This window comes from Pelophylax lessonae (genome assembly GCF_965119305.1).
Source record: "Pelophylax lessonae genome assembly, chromosome: 2".
NCBI classification, from domain to species: Eukaryota; Metazoa; Chordata; class Amphibia; order Anura; family Ranidae; genus Pelophylax; species Pelophylax lessonae.
The window spans coordinates 91,615,357-91,635,705 of record NC_138769.1 but is presented as its reverse complement, the minus strand read 5'-3'; positions in this window follow the sequence as shown (position 1 = coordinate 91,635,705).

The following is a 20,349-nucleotide window of genomic DNA, read 5'->3' as shown; positions in this document are numbered from 1 at the left end:
TGTGGCCGTTTTAAACCCATGTCACCCAGTCTGCGTCTTTATTCTAGTGCTTAAGGACCCAAGTTGACGAATCCTTTAGTCAAGGGTTTCGGTTTGTTTTTGGTAATTTAAAGGAAACTTGTACATGCAAATTGTATAATGTGCAGCCAGCCGTATATTCATTGATAGGTTTACCGTTCTCACTATAGAGCTTCTAAACCATCTTTTGTTTCTTTTTCTTTTTTTAATCTCAAAATACAATACGTTAAAATCCCTTCTTTCATATACAGTAGGTAGGTTAGTGAAATGTACTGTTCTGCACTTTATTTCCCAGCAGCAATCCAATATAAACCTATTCATGAAGCATATAGTCATTTGAAATATCCTTGGTATAATTACAGAAAAGATAAAAAGCTCTTTACTGCTGAGTGAGCCTCTATGATGAGAATGCTCCTGTGTTTTGTTCTCTATCTTTTTTTTTTTTTTTTGGTAGCAGCAAATCTTTAAACTTCAAAGATTACATTATTCTTCATCCGTCAGCAAAAAGTACGTTTGATAAAGGATTCAAAGCCTTTGCTCACCTTCTTCATTCTGCTTTGTCTGTGCGTTTGTACAGTATATTAGGAACAAATTAGGAGTGTCAATTTGCAGGTTTATCTTCTGGCGGCAATCTCCTTGTAGATAATTCCATTTACTGAATATCCTTCCTGTGTTATAATTGTGTCATGTAATAATTCCTTTGATCTGGGGATCTCGCCCTGTCATACATACAGTAGGTCTGTTGTTTTCACTACCCTTGAACTTTTATTCTTACAGCATGAGAAGGAGACGCACCTGACAACAGTTCCCTGAGCAAGTAGTCTTAAAGGACCGCTAAGCCCAAAACAGAAAAATGACTTTTCCTCATAAGTAATAAGCTAGAAATCTACCCAAAACCTTTTCGGAGTGGAGAAAGGTCTGATGTTCTGCCTGGCTTTTATTGACATCCATGTCTTCATACTCTCCGTCCAAGGTGGCACCGATGTCTATCAAAGAAAGTAAAGGTAAACCTCCTTAAGGCTGGCCATAAAAACCTACATAAGGCTGGCCATACATGTTCAATTTTCTTGTACAATTTTCTGTTAGATTTACCAAAAACCATATAATATGAGGTCAAAACTAAACACCACTTTCAATTGTATCCAATTAGGCAGGCCTTTGTACTACATAGTTGAAGGTAAATTTAAAGAAAATTGTACAGAAAGTTGTAAAAAAATTGTATAATGTATGGCCAGCCTAATGCCTCGTACACACACAACGATTGTTGGCCGTGAATTTTCGGCCAACGTCCGATCGGCCAATTGTCGGCTTGTTAGTATGATGCTTCCGACAACCGACTGCGACTTTCCGACCGAACAAAATCTGGTGTGCATGCTATAAAATTTTTGTTGGCCGTCAACGGAACGGCCGATTTTCCGTCAGTCAGTACAGATTTCGGCAGACAAAATCAGATGAGCAAGACTGGGCATGCTCAGAGAAGAAAAAACACACGGAAAGTAAACCAGCACATGACATCACTTCTGAAGTTGGTTTTTGTTGGCCGAAAAAATTTGTGTGCAGTCTAGAGCACATTTCAACCAACACAACAACACTGGACAAAAGACGGCCGATCGGTCGGCCGATAATCGTTGCGTGTGTACGAGGCTTTAGTGCAAAAGACCAGCCACAAACCAATGACTTCAGCAATTTTTATTGCTCATAAGAAAGAGAGTAGTGCACTATTCATAATAATAAATATAACAACCATAATACTCATCAAAGGTAAGTACAAAAATAATAAAAAAATCAAACTGTGATTATAAATGTCATAATGACAAAACAAATGTGTAAAATTAATCATGAAGTGACAAAAAAATATAGATGCAAAAAGGAGGACAAGCTGCATTTACCGTGGTGTAGAGGAGGAGTATAGAGGAATCAAAGGGATTGATCATACATTGCACATATCGTTTGTGCTGCAGGTGAGCGGCCATTGCACATAGAAGTGATCGTTATTCTGGTGAATGAAAGTTGGCACAATGAATTTAATGTTCTCTAATAAAGAAGCACTGCACTAATTGTTTTAAAGTCACTTATACCACATGAGGATACTGCTAAGAAGCACCGTATTAATTACAGATATGCAGAGATGTATAGTAACTAAGTAGAACTACTTCACTACTGTACTTAAGTACCGAAAGGCGGTATCTGTACTTTCCTAGAGTAGAATTTTTTTCTCCTACTTCCACTTTTTCTTCATTACATTTTTTCAATGATTTCAATACTTCTACTCCAATATTTTTTTTTTTGTGCTACATAGTTACTCGTTACTATTATAAAAATTACCACTGCCAGAACAGTAGATGGCAGGTTTCATGAAGCTCAAAACATGTGTATTATCAGCGCATACGAAAATAAATGCTACTGTATGTATAAATAAAAGCTGCATTTGAAATAATAAAAAACAATATGATGTTCAAACTTTTGACTTCTTTGTTTAATAACTACATAACACAGTACTTGTACTTTTACTTTCAGTGCTTGAGTAGCACTTTTTTTTTAAAACTACTGGTACTTTTACTTTCAGTACTTGAGTAGCAAAATTTAAAAAAAAAACGACTTGCAATACTTAAGTACAAAAAATGTTGAATACTTTAGTACTTCTACTCAAGTCACTTTTTGATCGAGCACTTCCACTTCTACTCAAGTCACTTTTTGATCGAGCACTTGTACTTTTACTCAAGTATGGGTTTCGAGTACTTTATACAACTCTGCAGATATGCGGACTACTAATCTGGACTCACGGTTCTTGGCTTTCATCTATATTTATTTCATGCTTAATTTCATGCTCCAAACTTTGTGGTAACAGTTTGGGGATGACCCCTTCCTGCTCCAACAGGACTGCACACCAGTGCACAAACCGATATTTAGGTTGGATCAGCATTTTTTTGCCTGTCCGTTATCTCTGTGTGTATGTTCTCAGGATGTGGCTTTTTTTTACCAAAGTGTATTTTTTGCTTGTGTGTTGTGTGCAAAGGCAGGCATCCCAATAAATTTAACAATACAGTATATATATATATATATATATATATATATATATACAGTATCTCACAATGAGAGCGATAACAGCAAATATCTTCAGTGTTGTCACATGAAAAGATATAATAAAATATCTACAAAAATGTGAGGGGTGTACTCACTTTTGTGACTAACTGTATGTGTATCATGTATGTGTGTGTGTGTGTGTGTGGTAATGTGTAACCCTCTAAATCATACAAATCTTCAAGCTAATGAGCCTTGTTATGAAATATGTCAGTGGCGTAGACATCTACGCAAACACATTCAGGGTCCCCATAATTCTTCAAGTGATGACTCAATTAATCTTGGTGTTGTTCTGTGTAAGTCTAGAACAAATGGACGTTTCTCTTGGAATGCGTTAGTCACCTGATACAATGACAGAAATCTTAAACACTCTGGCCTTTTCAATTATTAAAGTTGTGAAACACTTCGATCCATCTCACTTAAACCATATGGCGGACGCCTTCAGCCGCAAACACCCTTCTGTAAACATAGTTTTGTGTTGGCATGAACCTGTGAGCTTTGGCTTCTGCACAGAAGCAAAATGGCAGAATAAGCTGAAAGCGAGTGTTTTAGTTGGTGACATCACCGTAGAAAAATGAGAACACTCATAGCTCACTGTACAAGTATGTGCTTGCACTGCTCATTTTCTACAATCCCCTGGCAATGGAAGGGTCTCTCGGGAGAACGGATTTGTCAGGGAATGAGGACAGCAAATGTAGCTATATGACTCCAGAAGCTGCCTTTTTTTCCAAGCTTAGTTGTGATATTTAAGTACAATGATTGTAAACTGTTCACATGATCTCAATTACCATGTGTCAGGGTAAGCAGTATTCACAGTAGACCGGGCTGTGATTTAAGTCAGCTGGAACTACGCAGGGTCAGGTGGTTGCTGTGTACGGGATTTTTGTTTTACTTATTTATAGACCTAACATTTTCCACTGCATTCTGCAAAGGATTTTGCAATGTTCACATCTATCTCTGATGACCAAATGAGCTTACAATCTAATGCCCACCCCATGCTCACGACAGGGAGAATTTGGCCAAGAGCCATTTGTTTTACATGTATGTTTAAGGACTATATAAGAACATAAAATATAAGAACATAAAAACTATGGGAGGACCTGACCTGGACCTGGCCAACTCCGACTCCTGGTCTGTCCCGCCCACTCTTCCAGCTTAATTTGATTGACAGGCCATAAGACTTCTAGTCTGTCCATCCCATGTTCATGCCCATTGCCAACACTAATGTCCCATTGCATGATATGACTTGTAGTTTGTTCCAGCAATGAATTATTGATCCCTCCTCCTAATGCCTGGGCATAAGTGTTCTATCATCTGAAAAGGGATGCCATTGCAGAAGTTTACGTGGAACTTCACTTAAAAATTTAAGTAACACTCATCCCCCCTCGTCAGCCTTTTTCCTTCCAGCCTGTAATTGAGTTAAACGTTTTTGAGGTGAGAGGAGAGCAAGTACCTTTTTTTGTCAGTATACACCCCTACTCAAACCCAACATTGCCTAGGTGTTTATGATGTCACCATATCTCGTATCTCTCTCTGCCCACATGTAGGCAGGTGCAGTTAATTACTTTGCCACTAGGTGACTCTGCACCAGAATAGTGTCTGGCATAAGCAGGCAGTGTCTTCAGGTACAGGCCCTTTTAAGTAGAGCCCTCCTGCAGTGACGTCAAGGGTGAGTCAGCACCCATATATAAGGCAGGTAGGAAGAGGCATACTCTCTCTCGAGCATGGGAGCCAAACACCTTACACCTGTGAGGATGTAAACAGCACATGTAGGTCCTGGATAGGTTAGGAGGCCAGGTGGAGTGGACCTGTACATAGGAGTAAGCTGTAGTCACTCTGCCCCTCATGGAGGTGGGGGCTAGGTTAGATTGCAAAAGGCATTTTAGGCCAGGCTGGAGATCCCTGTGTGAGACTGCTTCCTTGGAGGGTTCCTGGTAGAGGTTTACCCAGCTAGGAGGTGTATACAAAGATACACAGTCCTGTGAGTAATTATGACCGTGGGCAGAAGAGAGACTAGAGGGAGATGGCTGGGGGGTGCTGCACATGCTTTCACTGGTGATTACTGTGGATTGTTCACTTTATGTGATTGACTGTGTATGTCAAGTGACTCCGAAATGTATATCCTAGTGATGTGACTGTCTTGCCTTCCTCTAAACAAATTCAGTTAACTGCAGGAAAGCTAACTTTTATGTGGACATTCCTTCTTCTGGATATAATGGTCTATGACCAGGAATGTCATGAGCAGGCCTATGGTGAGGAGCAGGGCACCAGATGGCAGAGGGGCCAGCCTCAGGAGGTGAGATTGTGTTCTAGCAGGGCTGGAGCAGGGGTAGGGCCTTGTGCTTGGGCACCAAAACCAGCCAACCACAAGGGCCCTCTTACACACAGCCTCCTGGGACACATCATATGTCCCATGAAGCTGCAGGACTATTCTCACTGCGCAGGGCCGGTGCTAGACTATTTTACGCCCTAGGCAAGACCAGCTACTTGCACCCCCCCCAAAAAAAGGGGAAGGGGTTAAAAACTCCTATGTCATACCCAGTGACCCTGATCCGATGGTTCCTCCATGTTATGCTTTCATACCCAGTGACCCCCCATATTCCTCCATGTCACACTCAGGGACCCTAATCTCCCTCCATGTCACGCTCAGGGACTGTGATGTTTTTCCATGTCACACCCTTGGACCCCAATATTCCTCCATGTCATGCTGTCATACCCACTGACCCTGATGTTACTCTATGTCAGACCCTGATGTTTTTCCATGTCACAGTTGGGGACCCTGATGTTCCTCCATGTCACACCTGGGGACCCTGATGTTCCTCCGTGTCACACTTGGGGACCCCAATCCCCCATGGCACACCCAGGGACCCCAATTCCTTATGGCACACCTGGTGACCCCGAACTCCTGTTACACCCGGTGACCCCTATCCCCCATGTCACCTGGTGACTCTGATTCCCCATGGCACACTTGGTGACCCCGATTCCCTTTCATACCAGGGATGCTCCATGTAACACCCAGGGACCCCAATCCCCTGTTCTGGGGACACTAACTGGGTGGTATGAAGAGAGTGGCCCCCACTCTGCCCTCCTTCACAGTGATCCTGCTGATTCCTTCTCCCAGGACGCTCCTCTCCTGGACCACAGTGCTCACCACAGTTCCAACCGACTCCTGGTGGAGGGAAAAGCAGCAGTCGGAGAGCTCCGCATGTCCTTCATCACCAACCTCCTCAGACCATTCCGGTGCCCCAGTAAAGGACCCGCCCTCCATTGCTGAGCTCCGGCTCAGGTTCAGCTCTCCTCCGCTCCCTGCTTAATACCAACCCAGGGAAATGAACGGCTGCCTACCAGCTCGATGCAGAGAGTCTCTTCCTGCCTGGGGTTAAGGCCGTTCAGCTCCAGCTGAAGAGGATCATCATGCAGGAAGCACTCTGGTGGGCTCCATTCCTGCCTCTTGGGGCCCCTCCAACAGTGGTGGAAAGCCAGGGCCTGATAGTTTCGCCACTGCCCAAGACAACTGGCATCTTTCTCTGTCTCTTCTTCCTCCCCTACCGCCACCTCTCCCCTCAGCTCACAATAATCATTCATGATGGAGAGAGAGTGCCGACTCCTGGCTGCTCCCCTAGGTGGCAATGCGCCCTAGGCGGCTGCCTAGTTTGCCTAGTGGAAGCACCGGCCCTGTCACTGCGCCACATTGTTGGCAGGGGCAGTTAGCTTGTCTGCCACTTGGTGGTTCTGTTCCTCATATAGTGTAGTAAGGGAATTATGTAATTGTGTCTTAGGCCCCTTTTAGAGAAAACCTTCCTCTAGTGATGTAATGAGTAGAGTTAGTGCCCATATAACTGCCAGGATGGGAGGGGCCTTCTGAGTTGGGACATATGAGCCAAACATCCCAGAGCTTGTCAAATGTAGTAAGCTACTGCCAAGGGCCCTGAATAGGACTGAAACCCTGGGTTAGGTAGTTCAACACCCAGAAGGACCAGCTGTAATCGCCCTGACTCTTTTACAGTCTGCTGTGGCCTGTGAGAGGGATGCAAAAGGTTTTTTAGGCCAGGCTCAGAGTACTAGTACACCTGGAAATTAGTGTCATTGGGGAGCGTGCCCAGCTGGGCAGAGCTATAGAAGGGTACATTGAAAGAGAGAAGCTGGTATACTAATGAGGGCACCCTGATTATACTTGGTGATGGAAGCTGGATGCTATGGACTTAGTATACCCAGGGAAATGTTTCCAAAACTATGATGCTCCCAAGGAGAAAGGAAGTGCAAAGGGAAAGATGGATTACAAATTGTGTGCTGTTTTTCCATACCTAAATGACAGCTGCAGGATGTCTGCTCTGGTGTATGGCATTCCACGCAAAATAATTCTGTCAGTGTGTCAATGTGATGTTAGAAGTCATAGCCATCTTTGAAAAGCTACCCTGGAGTATGCAAAATACAATTCTTGTGTGATTATTCCTTTATTCTTGAATATTAAGGCCTATGGCTGAAGTTGTCGTGAGTGGGCCTACAGCCAGGAGTGGGGTACACAATGGTGGAGGGATTCATCTACCAGCAGGTGTGTAGTTGTTCTATCCAAGAAGCGGGGTGGGGGACTAGCATTGTTTTGGTGCCAACACACAGAAAATTGTGCGTCCCTTTACAACAGGTATTCTCTATGTTCTGTGAGTAGGCACCACTGTGTCACACATTTCACAGTGCCTGCCTTCTGAACTACAGAGGTGCTGAGAGAAGGAGTTTCAGAAGGCGTAGTCAGTACATGAATCTCTGGTTGCAGGCGGCAAGGTACCATGGGATATATAGTCCTTAGAAATTGAAAGTGAAAGCAGAGGAGAAGCTGAAAAGTATGTAGGGAATCCAGGAAGTTGTGGAAAGAGACAGCCAGCAGACAGGCAGAACTCACAGCATAAAGAAGATTTTTCAAGTAAGCCTTTCCTGAATTGGTAAAAATAGCTACAGTATGCTGTGACCATAGATCTCGTTTAAATTACCGAACTTTCTGCAAAAACAAATGAATTTGGTGGCTACGGTTATTAGTCAGATATTTTTTTACTAAGCACTAGTGTTTCTGTATCAGCTTTTTGCTGGTGGAAACAGTTTATCTCTAAATATGGGAAAAATGTGTCTATGCAATGAATATTCTCTGGCAAGGGCATATCCTTTACCTAAAATTGATGGTGTTAAAAGTTGTCATTCTCCTTTCCAGAAAATCAGTAGTTATGTATTAGGCAGTCAGCACACTTTTTGGCCAAAATACGTCTGCGTGTTCCAAATCTCTTCTGTTGAACATGAAACAATACAGGTTTTGGTTTGCTAAGCATAGTCTGACAAATTCCATAAGCTTCAAAGCCAAATCTTGGCATAAACAAATAATTTTTAACTATGAGGCCCCTTTCACACCAGTGGACCGCTTGGGTCTGCCTGTCCGTTTTTCAGGCAGACCCGATCGGACCACCAATTGTTCTCTATGGGAAGGTGGATGTCAGCGGACGCGTGTCCGCTGTCACCTGTGGCATCTGATCTGGTCTGCTAAAAACAGATGGATCGGGATGCAATCGCCATCCATCCGGCGGATCGGATTGAATGTCCGTTTCCATCCGACCACCCCATAGAGAGCAGCAGGCTGTGTCCATGTCGGCTCTGCAAAGTGGATTGGGCACAGACCTGTCATCCGCCTGCTCAGCTGGGATCAGCAGAGAGACCCCCCGCTGAGGACGTGAATCCACTTGGACATATTCCACCCTGTGTGAAAGGGGCCCAAGAGCCATGTGTATTCTCAATTGCAACTTTGTGTCCTGTGTGTATTCCCTGCAGTTCTGTGCAGCAAACCAGTGTGAAACTTTGCCTCTGTGCAGGAACTTCCTGTAATAATGACCGGTCACTGCTGCTCTCTTTCCTTGTGCTGGGTGACTGGTCTTGTCTCTGCCCCCTCCTTTAGTTTTCTGCAGGCAGCCTTAGTGGGTTGGGCTTGCTGGGTCCCTTCAGCATCCCTGCTGTCTGCACAGACAATGTATAGCACAGTGATGATGTCACTGCTACTATTACAAGATAAAAACTTGGATTACAAAGGTATATAGTGCTACCCCAGAAAGAGCCACTTAATTCAGTTGATTGGTTGCACAATAGAGCAGAGGCAGCCAGGCACACAGCAGCCAGTTCAATCACTCTGGCTCAAATGAACAGTCTAGGGAAATGATGGCGAACCTATGACATGCGTGCCACAGCTGGCACACAGAGCCCTCTCTGTGGGCATGCCAGGTATACTGGGAAGCTACCGCCGCTGATGCCTTTTCTCTCTAATCCTCCCTCCCCCACACGGCGGCGGCGCTGTGACAAGGGGAGAGGCGAGCATGGGCTGTCAGTGTATTTCCTCCGCTCGCCCCCTTCAGGCAGCGCTGGACAGGGACAGAGCGGCACTTGCAGAGATCGCCACCCACTGTGATTCCTCCTGCCTCCCCATTGGCTGCAGCCAACCACCAATGAAGAGGCTGACAAATGCATCATGGGACATGTAGTTCCGGAAGACTATGGGTCATGTAGTTCCGAAAGACTATGGGTCAATTTTAATGTCTAGCCCAGCTCCCCCGTACGGTGATACTGCCAGAGTGAAAAGTTTAGTGGCACTGTGACAAGAAGAGAAACAAGCGTGGACTGTTAGTGTATGTCTCTGCTCGCCCCCCCTTCTTCTGTTAACCAGCACTGGACAGGGACAGAGCGGCCCTTGCAGAGATCGCCGCCCGCTCTGATTCCCCCTGCCTCCCCATTGGCTGCAGCCAAGCACCAATGAGGAGATTGGCAAGTGCACCATGGGATATTTAGTCTCGGAAGACTATGGGTTCATTTTAGTGTCCAGCTCAACATCACCACCCAGAGAGAGAGAAAGGAGTCATTGCCGCAAGGGAGAGAGACTGGAACAGCATACTGTGAGCCAGGGGACAGAGAGGATACGAGGATACTGCCCCTGCAGTGCCAGTTGTGGGCCTTGCCACTGGTAACTGAGAGAGTGGACATCTATTCGGAGGAAGTGTTGCTGTGTTGCTGGGGTTGGTGAGAGGCCCTTGTGGCCTATATCCGTGTCTGTTACTAATTGCAGTGTTGGCACTTTGAAAAACATAAGTTGGTTTTGTGTCGCAGTTTGGGCACTTGGGCTCAAAAAGGTTCACCATCACTGGTCTAGGGTTTTGTCTTTTTGTAGTTTATTGTCGAATAAACCTGGAGAGGGTGCAGGGTAATATGGGACACTCCAGAACTACTAAACAATAGCTGGAGGACACTTCACTTTGCTAAGCCTCCCTGAACAGTCTTTTTAAAGGAGCAAGGAAAGATGGCCTCTCAGTTAGAGCTAACACTGGCACTTCCAACCAAAGGACACAGTACACAATCACTAGGACCTTGATCTGAGGTCAGTAATCACAATGTCACAGGACAGCCAGACCCCTTTCCAACTTCCAACGGCACTCTTCAATGAGCTCTCCAGACCAGGTCCTTAGGTGAAATCCATGGATTATCCCTTGATCCCTTGAGTTCCAGGAAAGAATTTTAGAAGTAGACTGCCCAACTATGCCACAGCTGGGATCTAGATGAAGATGCAGCATACTCCAGCAGTCTGCCCAGAGGGTCAGAGCCCCTCCAGCTGGGGCCTCCTCATGCAGGACTGTCCCCAGGCTGCTCCAGGCCTCAGACTATTTTTGTTCTCTTCAGCCACCTACTGGGCTCAGACTGCCAATTTGACTTTTCAGCCCACTATTATTCTAGAATCCTATAAAATACAGGGGAAAACAATCAAACCTGCACCTTGTGACACACACACACACAGAACAGCCCAAAGCAATCAACAACTGCTCCACTGATTACGGAGAAGCCCAAAATAACTAAATTTGCCTGTTTCCTAGCAACCTAACTAGGAGGGTGCTACAAGTTTTAATAACTTTGGTGCATACAAACTGACGTTATAACCTTCCTGTCTACGTGCACTCCAGCGATGGCATGACATTGCTCACGGTGGTTTTCCTGATGGTGACAACGGTGGACTATACCTGTGTAATGGTTGCTCAAACAGTAACTTGAGCCTCTACTGGAAGCCCATGTAATGGGGTCACAATGTAGAGACAAGGGCAAGAGGTGCCTGAACAAGGACCTTCATGGCAGGATCACCACACATTATTTTAACGAAAGCTGCAGATTTAAAAATACTTACTGACTTTAAAATACAGACCGTGCTTCTATGAGATTTCACGGATGGGGTTTACATACAGTACACATTAATAATTTATGCAGTGTGTAGTTAAACTGACATAATCTGTATAAATAGTTTTCCTGTGCAGGTTACATTACAGTTCAAATAACTTTCCATCTGATGAAATGATGTATTTTTCCACTACAAGGAGGAGACATCGTTTCCTCTGAGGCCTCTTGCTTGTAGCCTAATATGTGACATTTTCCTTTCTTCCTGTAATTTGCTTGTTTCTACAAGATAAAAACACATACAGAGAAAAGGAGATAATCCCTTCCTTTGGGCCTTGTTACCATTTTATCTTTCTTGCTTGTTTTCATTTCATTTCCATGTTAAAAATTCAATTGATTTATTTTATCTAATTTCCAACAAACTATAAATATCACATCAGCAGACCTTAGATTGTGCCACCTCTTTAAGATCCAAAAACACTTGAAGGCTAGGTGCACATTTCCGCTTTCAGGCATCCAACATAAATTGCGGCGACATTTAGTACCCGGGAGGCACAGAGGTAGAATTGCCACCTGCATACTTGCCAACTGTCCTGGGACTGTTTTCCTGGGACAGTCCCGGCAAATAGGAGCCTGTCCCCGGTAATTTACATTGTCCCGGCAAGCTGCCCCGTGAAAAAAAATGGTTGCGGGTGGACATCGTAACTGCGCATGCGCCGTTACAGCTCGTACAAGCACGGCCGGGCGCATGCGCAGTTATGTAATGGCGCCACGTGGCGCCATTTTAAAATCAAAGGCACTCGTTCTCAAAGGCACCAGCCGCCACAGCAGAGCAGAGAAGGACCCCTGGAGAGTGAAGACTCATTCACAGACATGAAGGAAAGGTAGGATGAAAGCAACAATCTTATGTGAAAAAATATCTGGTAACATGACATGTGAATAAAGGGTCAAATGTGCTCAGGTGTGACCATACAAAAAATGTAATATATAAATATAAATAAAGTGCAAGGTGTAAATAAGTGCGATAAAACCTAATTGATCAAGGGGTTAAATATGTGTGTTTGGAAAAGGCTCACCTGCTGTTGGCACTGTGGCTCCCAGATCCATAGGTCTCAGTTCCAGCGTCCAGCAGCGGGTGTCTCTCAGCAGCCAGAAGCTCATATCATTAGTCATCACCTGATGCTTGTTGCAGGAAATATATTTAAGTACTGTCTGTCCTTCTCTTGTTGCCCTGGTGTTTTCTCCACTAGGGTTGCCACGGTGCCACTGCATCCCTTTAAACCAGGACACACATTCATTACACAGGTTCTGTGACTGATTAAGGTGATAATTAAACTCACTTAGTGCCTTATGTGCATTATATTAGCCTCAGAACCTGTATAATTAATATGTGTCCTGGTTTAAAGGGATGAGGTGGCAACCCTAATCTCCATGTGCCCCTGACCTGCGTTCCTGTATCTTGTTTCCTGTTCCTGGACCCTGATTCGGACCATGCTGCCTGTTCCCTTCCCAACTGCTCTCTTCATCTCCTTTTACCCTCTCACTGTGCTATCTTGCTCCTAGCTCCCTCTGCTGGATCTCCCGTGTATGACCCTGGCTCTGCTTGATCTCCCGTGTATGACCCTGGCTCTGTGACTGATTAAGGTGGTAATTAAACTCACTTAGTGCCTTATGTGCATTATATTAGCCTCAGAACCTGTATAATTAATATGTGTCCTGGTTTAAAGGGATGAGGTGGCAACCCTAATCTCCATGTGCCCCTGACCTGCGTTCCTGTATCTTGTTTCCTGTTCCTGGACCCTGATTCGGACCATGCTGCCTGTTCCCTTCCCAACTGCTCTCTTCATCTCCTTTTACCCTCTCACTGTGCTATCTTGCTCCTAGCTCCCTCTGCTGGATCTCCTGTGTATGACCCTGGCTCTGCTTGATCTCCCGTGTATGACCCTGGCTCTGTGACTGATTAAGGTGGTAATTAAACTCACTTAGTGCCTTATGTGCATTATATTAGCCTCAGAACCTGTATAATTAATATGTGTCCTGGTTTAAAGGGATGAGGTGGCAACCCTAATCTCCATGTGCCCCTGACTTGCGTTCCTGTATCTTGTTTCCTGTTCCTGGACCCTGATTCGGACCATGCGGCCTGTTCCCTTCCCAACTGCTCTGTTCATCTCCTTTTACCCTCTCACTGTGCTATCTTGCTCCTAGCTCCCTCTGCTGGATCTCCCGTGTATGACCCTGGCTCTGCTTGATCTCCCGTGTATGACCCTGGCTCTGCTTGATCTCCTGTGTATGACTCTGGCTCTGCTTGATCTCCCGTGTATGACCCTTTCTCTGCTTGATCTCCCGTGTATGACCCTGGCTCTGCTTGATCTCCCGTGTATGACCCTGACTCTGCTTCATCTCCCACATATGACCCTGGCTCTGCTTGATCTCCCATGTATGACCCTGGCTCTGCTTGATCTCCCGTGTATGACCCTTTCTCTGCTTGATCTCCCGTGTATGACCCTTTCTTTGCTTGATTTCCCGTGTATGACCCTGGCTCTGCTTGAGCTCCCGTGTATGACCCTGACTCTGCTTCATCTCCCACATATGACCCTGGCTCTGCTTGATTTCCCGTGTATGACCCTGGCTCTGCTTGAGCTCCCGTGTATGACCCTGACTCTGCTTCATCTCCCACATATGACCCTGGCTCTGCTTGATCTCCCGTGTATGACCCTGGCTCTGTTTGATCTTCCATGTATGACCGTGACTCTGCTTCATCTCCCGCATATGACCCTGGCTCTGCTTGATCTCCCGTGTATGACCCTGGCTCTGTTTGATCTCCCGTGCATAACCCTGACTCTGCTTCATCTCCCTCGTATGACCCTGGCTCTGCTTGATCTCCCGTGTATGACCCTGGCTCTGTTTGATCTTCCATTTATGACCGTGACTCTGCTTGATCTCCCGTGTATGACCCTGGCTCTGTTTGATCTCCCGTGCATAACCCTGACTCTGCTTCATCTCCCTCGTATGACCCTGGCTCTGTTTGATCTCCCGTGTATGACCCTGGCTCTGTTTGATCTCCCGTGTATGACCCTGGCTCTGTTACGATTACACTTGCATTCCCTATTTTCTGTATATATTTGTATTAGGCAGTTGTGTATTGTGTGTCACTGTTTGTTTGGTTATCTGGTTTGTTTTACACAGTTTGGTTTATTAGAGGTGCGTTTAATTTATGTTGTACACTTATTTTTAAATAAATTATATTATTTTACACTGTATTTGTGCCTGACATTCTCTGTGGCAGTCCACACATTTCTGGTCACACCTGAAATGAGTGCTAATGTGTGTACTGTGTGCTGTTTACAGGGGATCTACTTGTTTTCAGGGAATGAAAAATGAGATTCTGCTTCACTGAACATAGCTCTGTGTTGTTTACACTCACAGACCTGTGTTCAGGGAAGATCAAAGCCCATCACTCTGTGCCAGGGTTCAATCACTGGCCGGGACTCGGTGATCAGCATGTGCTGTGACAGCCAGATGGGCGGGTGCGTGCCCCCTGCCGAGAGATGTAGAATCATGTGATTCTGGGCAGTCCGCCGGCTGCGCAGCCGGCCCGCACTGTCGCAGTTAATGTACAGTGTAAGGTCAGCAAATAAATAAGGAATGAGAGGTTTTTAATGGGCCCTTGCAAAATTAAAATTAATTATTTAAACTGCCTTCCCATAGTTCTGATTTTGATTTCTAGTTCTAACAGTCTGACTTCTTATATCTTCTCCTTATACGATGGGCATTCAACTGCTTTGCTTCATTCAGAAACTATTTTCTTTCTTCTCCCAGTTGACTTATGACTCCAGGACTCCTCTAATGCTGCACCACTACTGCACCCTTCAAGTAAATTTTTCTGGGAGGCCCCTAGTTGACTGGCTAGCCTTAGTATCATACTACCAAAATCAGACATCAAAACCCCGCTAGGTACCCTTGAAGGATTAGAGAGTGAAAGAGACAGTGAGTACACCTGGAACTGATGGCTAAAAACACACTATGGCAAACTAAGTATCACCCTCCTTTGCTAGCAGCTAGGTTCTAGGTGTATAGATCTAGAGTGATTGAATCATAAGTGCACCAGACATTATTCCATCTATAATAATGAACAGACTGTGCAGAGCCAACTGCAATGAAAATGCTACCAGTTGCACTGACAATCGGCATAGATGTTTATAGGCCTTTATTATACATGGAAATGTATTATGTTATTGACATTATACTATATTTTATTATGTTACTGACTGATATTAGCAAAAATAGTGGCGGTTTCATTTAAAAATTGTATGTACTCTTTGCAAAGTGAATGCAATGTAAAATACCTTAAAGTGGTTGTAAACCACATTCATGAAATTTGAGCTAAGCACATATATCTGCAGTGTTTACTTTCTCTCTCCAAAACTCTAAGTGTCGTTTCACTCATCAATCACCCAACCATCACTTGTCACCCATCAGTGATCATTACCTGTCACCCATCAGTGACCGTCACCTGTCAACCATCAGTGATCATTACCTGTCATTCATGAGTGATCGTCACCTGTCACCCATCAGTGATCATTACCTGTCACCCATCAGTGACCATCACCTGTCACCCATCAGTGATCGTCACTTGTCACCCATCAGTGACCGTTACCTGTCACTCATCAGTGACCCATCAGTGACCGTCACCTGTCATTTATCAGTCACCTGCCACTCATCAGTGACCATCAGCAGTCACCTGTCGTACAGTCTATCACCAAAGTACCCCTCGAACAGCCCATCACCAAAGTACCGTCACACAGCAACTATCATGTCCAAAAAGGGTACAGCAGTGAGGAGGTGTTTCAGATCCTCTCCATGACTGATGAGAGCAGCGGGGAGTTCTCATCCGATTCAGATTACAAATCTAATTCAGAATTTGAACCAATTGATAGCAGTGAATCGGTGACCCATAATATTATCTACACCAAATCCACGGAAGGCCCCACCCCCTTCATAAAATGAATCGAAAAAATTGTCACGTCCCTCATCTATCAACAAAGACCCCCCCTCAGAAAACCTTCGCTCTTATGCTATTAGCCGACTTCATGAGGGCCACTTCCCGGACAACATTCCACCATCTGAAGCAGGCCGAAGATGCCAAAAAATATGTCACATATACAGCAAAAGAGGATTTCGTAGACATACCAGTTACCATTTCCCCAGTGTCCCTGCCAACCCGACCTGTGCATTGGAGAATGCTTCCGACTTTATCACACATCCCTAAAATATTAGCATATATTTTTAATCACTTCCCCATTTTCATCATCTATGCTGACTATTTACCGTGTTTCCTCAAATAACCATGCCACTGCCTTGCATGTAAACTGACCCTGGCCTGTTTTTCGACAATGCCTCTGCCTACCGTTTAGACTGCTTTCACGTGAACTGACCCTGGCCTGTTTTATCGATTACGCTTCTGCCTACCGTTTGGATTGCTTCCCCAGGAACTGATCCTAGCCTGTTTTATCAACTATGCTTCTGCCCACCGCTTAGACTGATTGCACATGAACTGACCCTGGCCCTTTTTATCGCCTATGCTTCTGCCCACCGCTTGGACTGATTTGTTGCCCTGCTACTGTAGTACACAGGGGTCTCACATATGTGAGGGCCTCCAGAATTGTTTTTACGGATGGAGAAAACAAATTTTTTGGTTCTTTCCGGCTTTCGTAATTTCCGGATTAGGGTCTTGAGTCCGGAGGCTTCAAAGAGATTTGGGTGGGAGAAGCCTCTACCCCTTTCCCCAGGTCTTACCTGACCGAGGCTCTCAGCCTGCTGCTGACTTACTGCCATAATGCCTCTGCCTGCTGCATGAACTGACCACACCTTTGCCTGCTACCTGTACCATGGGAATAATTAGCTGTAGCAAGAGGCAGAATGTTTATGAAGGGCTGGCGAATGGTACAATAATGAGTGTCTGCATGTAACAGTGTACCAGGACCAATATTATGGCTGTGCTGACCATGTCTCTGCCTGGACAATTCCTTTGGGAAAATGCTTTGGCTGTGCTGACAATATCCTAGTACTGGCTATAGACAATATTCCTGCCTACTGCCTGGATAACTACTATTGTTGTTGCTAAACATGTCCCTGGCTGCTTCCTGGACCATTGCTCTCCTCTGAGGACAACTGCACTACTAAAACCACAGGTAAAACATTTTTTTTTTTTTTTACCCTTTCCTCAGTAAAATGTATTTTGGAGTTTAATTCTTGGTATATGGTGTATTTTTTGTTCCCAGAATGCCTGATGGTGCTACTTGAATATTGGGCCTCTGTATGTGTCTAGGCTGAGTAAAAGTTTCACACATGTGGTATTGCCATATTCAGCAGGAGTAGCAGAATGTATTTTGGGATGCATTTGTTGCTATGTACATGCTATGTGTTAGAAATATTGTATAAATGAACAACTTTTTTTGCTTTGTGTAAAAAAAAAAAAAAAATGGGTTTTCATTTTCTTTACACTTTTTCCAAAAACTTGTGGAAAAAATGACATGTTCAAAGGACTCATTAGGCCTCAAAGATTATACATTGGGGTGTTTGCTTTCTAAAATTGGGTCATTTTGAAGGGGCATTTCCATTGTCCTGGAGCTCTGGGGCCTTCAAAAGTGTGATAGGTTGTCAGGAAATTATATGTGTAATTTATGCTCCTAGAACGCCTGACGGTGCTACTTGGATGTTGGGCCTCTGTATATTGCTGGGCTGTGTAAAAGTTTCACACGGGTTATCGCCGTACTCAGGAAGAGTAGCAGAATGTATTTTGGGGTGCATTTTTTGCTATGTACATGTTATGTATTAGAAATATTGTATAAATGGACAACTTTGTGTAAAAAGAAATGTGCATTTCATTTTCTTTCCACTTTTTCCAAAAAATAACATGTTCAAAAAACTCATTATGCCTGTAAGAAATTATAGGCTGGGGTGTTTGCTTTCCAAAATGGGGTCATTTTGTGGGCATTTCCATTGTCCTGGTGGTCCAGGTCCTTCAAAAGTGTGATAGGTCGTCATAACATTAGATGTGTCATTTATGTCCCTAGAACACCTTATGGTGCTTCCTGCATGTTGGGCCTCTGTATGTGGCTAGGATGTGAAACGGTCTCACACATGTGGTATGGCCATACTCAGGAGGAGTAGCAGAATGTGTTGTGGGGTGTAGTTGCAAGTATGCAAATGCTGTGTGAGAAAAATAACCTGTTAATACGACAATTGTGTAAAAAAAAATAATAATAATCTTCATTTTGCAAAGAATTGTGAGAAAAAATTACAACTTCAAAAAGTTCACAATGCCTCTTACTAAATACCTTGGAATGTTTACTTTCCGGAAAGGGGTAATTTGGGGGGTATTTGTACTTTCCTGAAATGTTAGGGTCTCCAGAAAAGAGATAGGCCTTTAGTACATCAGGTGTGATCAGTTTTCAATGATTGGCAACATAACTTGAACTGAAAACTGAAAATTAAAGCTGTGTTCAAATTGATTGTAAAAAAACACACAGGAGGGCGCAAACACCTTGTGCATTACCATTGACAAATTTATTACGTATACCAAGACAAATGGATACTTACAAGCGGATAAAAGCAGTATGCATAAATATCAAAAACTACAGTAGAATATGATGTGCCCATCACAGGACCAACCCAATTGACAATGCACAAGGTGTTTGCACCCTCCTATGAGTTTTTACAGTGTATTGAAGATTTCCCAGTCTGAGGAGGGATGTACTCGAATGGCACATTGCTTATTGAAGCACTGTGAAAGAAAAAAACCCTGGATTTAGCACTGGAGTGTTTTGGAGGAGTTCTTGTGTTCAAATTCATGCCCAATCATGTGCAAGGAAAAACAAAAAACAAAAAAAAAAAAACATTTTTTTTTGCTTGCACATGATTGGATGCTTCAAGTTAACACAGCCTCACCTTACTCATTAAAGAAGAATTCCAGGTATGGCTATAATATTCAAAGTTACATTGGTCCAGCTTGGAGAAATTTAACTATGTGTATACCATACCTGTGGGATCCCTCTAGAAGCTGAAAATCACTGTACTAGGCAACACTATGCCAGTAATCTCCACTTGCTTTTGGGTCCTGAGCTTTGCGGCTGCCCTGCTGCATTGTAAACAGCAGGACAATCATTTGGCACAGGTGGCATTCAGAGAATGCTTTGCATTTTTTCAAAAAATAAAAATTGCTCTTTGATTAGAGGAGGTGGAGAGGTGGGGTGGTGACTTCACACTCCTCACTACCTCATCCAATCAGAGCATGACTTTGCCTTTATTAAAAAAAATGTAAAGCATTCTCTGAATGGCTCCTGTGCCAAGCGGCCGACCTCAGAATGCAGCAGGACAGCTGTACTGCTGAAAAAAACAGTGCAGTGTCTGATATGTGAGGGTGCCTAAGCACTCTTGTGCCTACAACCTTATATCTATATCTACTGTGTTAGATATTAAGCATTGCTGCCTCTGGCTGCTAGTCTCATGACATTTGGAGTGAGATTTGATCTTGTCATTATTGTGTTGCTCACTGTTCTCCTTGCTTGACATAAGCAAACAAATATGGAGGCGGCCATAAAGACTCAAGGCATGAACAAGGCATGGTTAGTAAATAGCGGGGAAAAGATCAGCTGAAGGGAGACCACAGGATATACTGTATTGTGTAATCTATATTCCTCTTTTTGGGCGCAGTTACAAGAGTTTAGTTCTCCTTTAAGAATAATGGTTGGTCTTGATTATATTTTTGCAGATGAACCAACTATTTGTAAGTGGATTAAGTATCATTTTTGTATTATTTGAAGCAGATGGATAAGTGGGATCAAAGGATAGTGATAATATTATCCTGTACCTTACTACAAATCAAAGCATTTTTCAGCAACATCATCTACCCCTTCACTGTTACTTAGAAATGTTTTCATGGACCTTTTTTTACATTGATGAAATTATTCCAAGTGGAGTTATTAAAGGGCTGGTAAATGTAAAGCATAAGTTGGGCCACAGAGAGAAAATATTAATATAAAGTGAATATATATTGTATATACAAAAACC